Raw genomic sequence first — 3,622 nt, 5'->3', positions numbered from 1 at the left:
AATAAAACTATGGCAAAAAAATTAAATGTCTGGGGAAATATCTCGGTGCTATAAGTGCCTGCCTGGCAAGTGCAAGGAACTGTGCAGTTGCATCCACGGTACCGCATGCCATGCTGGCCATGGAAACTGGGTGTGGTGGCACAAGCCTGTAATCCCAGTGCTGAGGAGGCTGAGACAGGAGGATCACTATGAGTCTGAGCTGCATAGCAAGACCCTGTATCAAATAAATAAATAAAAGGTTTAAAATAATGTAAATTGAAAATGACAAAAAGTCAAAAGCTACCATAAATGGCACAACTCCAGAAGAATATTTTTAAAATTATTATTTGATATAGGGTCTCCCTATGCAGCTCAGACTTGCAGTGATCCTCCTGTCTCAGCCTCCCTAGTGCTGGGATTACAGGCATGCGCCACCATGCCCGGTTTTGGGGCTGCACGGCATGTAGTACTCTGGTTTTTGCGCTTACCAGCAGGTGTTTGAACCACCAAGCTATCTCCCCAGCCCCTGGAAAAATATTTCTTAACAATCTTCCAAAATTCATCTAAAATCCATTTTCCTCTCAATTTTTGCTTATATATGACAAAGACCTGTAATTTTTCATGGAGAGAGGAGAAAGGTAATACAGTTTCCTCTAGCCCATTTCTTCTCTGCGGGGGTCGGTGCTTCAGAGCAGCTCTTGCCCAACCTTTGTGCTGCCCTCCACGCCCAGGCACAGTGAATCTGCTCAGTGGTAGGCAAAAGTCCCCTGGAGAACCATTCCTTTGCTAGGACATCAGCTAGAGACGCATGCATGATGTGACTAGCTCCTTCTTGGCTCAAGTCGAATGTATTTTCAACCTACCCTCTTAATTGGATTTTAAAGTCACCTGTCACAAGGAGAAGAGTGAAAAGCAGAAGAGTGGAAGGTGTCAGTGGCTACTTTATTTGACTATGCTGGAAATAACTTGAAGTCCTTTGAGAGATAAAAGGATAAAGAAAATGTTGCACCTACACACAATGGAGGATGCTGCTGCAGTAAAGAGTAACGGACTTGCATCATCTGTAGGAAAGTGGGTGCACTTTGAAACAACACACAAGCTGAAATATCACATGGGGGGTGCTGGGGAGATGGCTCAGTGGTCTAAGTGCCTGCCTGCCAAGCACAAGGACCCAGGTTCGACCCCTGGTACCACATGCTGTGCTGGGCTCCCACTATGCAGGCCACTGCAACTGGGTGTAGTGGGGCACACCTGTAATCCCAGAGCCGAGGAGGCTGAGACAGGAGGATCACTGAGTCTGAGCTGGGTAGCAGAGACTCTGTACCAAATAAATAAATTATTTAAATTTAAAAAATCACATGGTTTTTCTTATGTGAGAAACTCAAATTATAAATGAGAGCAGAAGAGAAGATAATGAGAAATAAAGAGAATTTTTTTTTTTCAAATGGGAAGGATATCAAGGAATGGAGGGGGGGAAATGGGGAGAGAAGGGGTGAAAAAAAGAATTGGGATGTGGAATGTACACATACTGACTCCCCACAAGGAAGGCAATCATTATGTACTGCAGACATGTACTAATAAAACATAAAAACTGAAAAAAATACCTATGATCATGTGAAGATATTACCAGGGACCTCCTTTGTCAGGGAGGTGACGGGCCCACGCTTGTGCCCCTGAGGGCTTCTTGAGATCCAGTTCCAGGAGGCTCACATAAACCCACTTCTGTACCCGCTCAGCAGCCACCAGCCTGTGTCCCCAGCTCCCACCCGGGGAAGCTGCTGTCCTGTGGGCAGAACCCATACCTGGGAACTTCCTACCCCTGCTGGGAAGCTTCGGGACCCTTCTCTTCCTCTTGGGTTGGGTCTTCTCCTGCTGGGATCCATGACCTCTTTCTTGGTATAGTCCCTTGTCTGCCTGGAGCTTCCTCTCTCTTAGCTCCTGAAAAAAATGTGTATGGGAAGAAATGAAAAGTTTAATTATTAATGAGTAATATATTATTTTTGTCTTGTTTAAACTTTTCTTTGTGGTGCTAGGGATAGAACTCAGGGCTTCATGCATGATAGGCAAGCTACTCTACCACAGAACTATATGCCCAGTCTCCCAAATTTTTATTTCTTGACAGAATAATTGTATATATTTATGGGGGTGAGATGAGATATGTTGATACATTTACACACTGTGTGAAGATAACATCAGAAAATTAGCATAGCCATCATTTCAAACATTTATCATTTCTTTGTGTTGGGCTTATTTAAAAATCTTCTCTCCTGGGGCTGGGGAGATAGCTGAGTGGAATAAGTGCTTGCCTGGCAAGCACAAGGTCCTGACTTCAATTCCTGGTACCACAACAAAACAAAACAAAACAAAACAGGGGCTGGGGAGATGGCTCAGTAGAATAAGCACTTACCTGGCAAGCGCAAGGGCCTGAGTTCAATCCCCGGTTCTGAAAACAAACAAACAAACAAACAAACAAACAAAAGAACTCTCTCCTAACTATTTTATTTTATTTTTTTCTTTTTTGTAGTTTAGGAAAGGGTCTACAGGGTGTTTAGTGTCTCACTCTTAGATCGTACTCATAATGATTTTCCTGTTTACAACATCCTAAGTGCTGGGATTGCAGGCGTGTGCCACCATGCCCAGTCTCATTCACCAACTCAGCACGCTCCAGGGGCGGGGCCAGCATGGCAGGCCCAGGGTTGAAAGCCCCAGCCCCTGCGCCTGCTTGCAGGCATCTCCTAGCTATTTTAAAATGTACAATAAGTTATTGGTAACTGTCTTAGTTACTTTTTTGTTTGTTGCTGGGACAAATACCCGACACTCACAATGGTTTATTTAGCTCACAATTACTGGAGGGTTCAGTCCATATTCCGCTGGCTCCAAGGCAAACGATAGCAGTTCATGCGGCAGAAAACAGTGAAGAGCAGAGGAGGAGCAGCAGCTGCAGCGGCCATCAAGTCTCTCTCTTCCTTCTGCGCTGACTGCGAAGACCGAAGACCGATGATTGTAGCTCCTCCAAAGTGGCGCGGCTGCAAAGATCAAGCTCCTCGGAAGACTGAGACTTCTCCACTGAAACCAGGCAGGGCGGCAGGAAGCCTTTCTCAATTCCTGGGCCTTGCCCACCTGCAGGGCTAGGCCCCCACGCTGAGAACTGCTAGAGCTGATTCAGCCAAGTTGACACAATTATCAACTAACACAGTAACCATAATCACTGTACTGTGCTGTAAAACACTGGAATTTAATCCTCTCATTAAACTGTGCTTTTGGATAGGTTGACACATCCTTCTCCATCTGCCCTCTCCCATGTTTCTGAGCCCTTGGTGACCACTATTTTATCTCTAATTCTACGAGATCAACTTTTTTAGCTTCCACATATGAGTGAAAATATTAGGTACTTGTCTTCCTGTGCCTGGTTTATTTCATTTAACAAAAGGAGAAACATTTTTTGATAGGATGATTATTTGGGGAATATAGAACTCCAGGTCAAAATAATCTCCAGTGTTTGGTAGTCCCCTCTTTCTGTCTCTCTGTGTCTTTGTCTTTCTGTCTGTCTACTCTGTTTCTCTCATATATATGACTAAAGCACTGGAGATTATTTTGACCTGGAGTTCTGTTCTGTTCTGTTCTTTTCCTTCTCTCTCTGTCT

The sequence above is a fragment of the Octodon degus genome, unplaced genomic scaffold, assembly GCF_000260255.1.
Source record: "Octodon degus isolate 3935 unplaced genomic scaffold, OctDeg1.0 scaffold00098, whole genome shotgun sequence".
NCBI lineage: Eukaryota > Metazoa > Chordata > Mammalia > Rodentia > Octodontidae > Octodon > Octodon degus.
The sequence above is the reverse complement of the archived record's forward strand: the minus strand, read 5'-3'. Positions refer to the sequence as shown.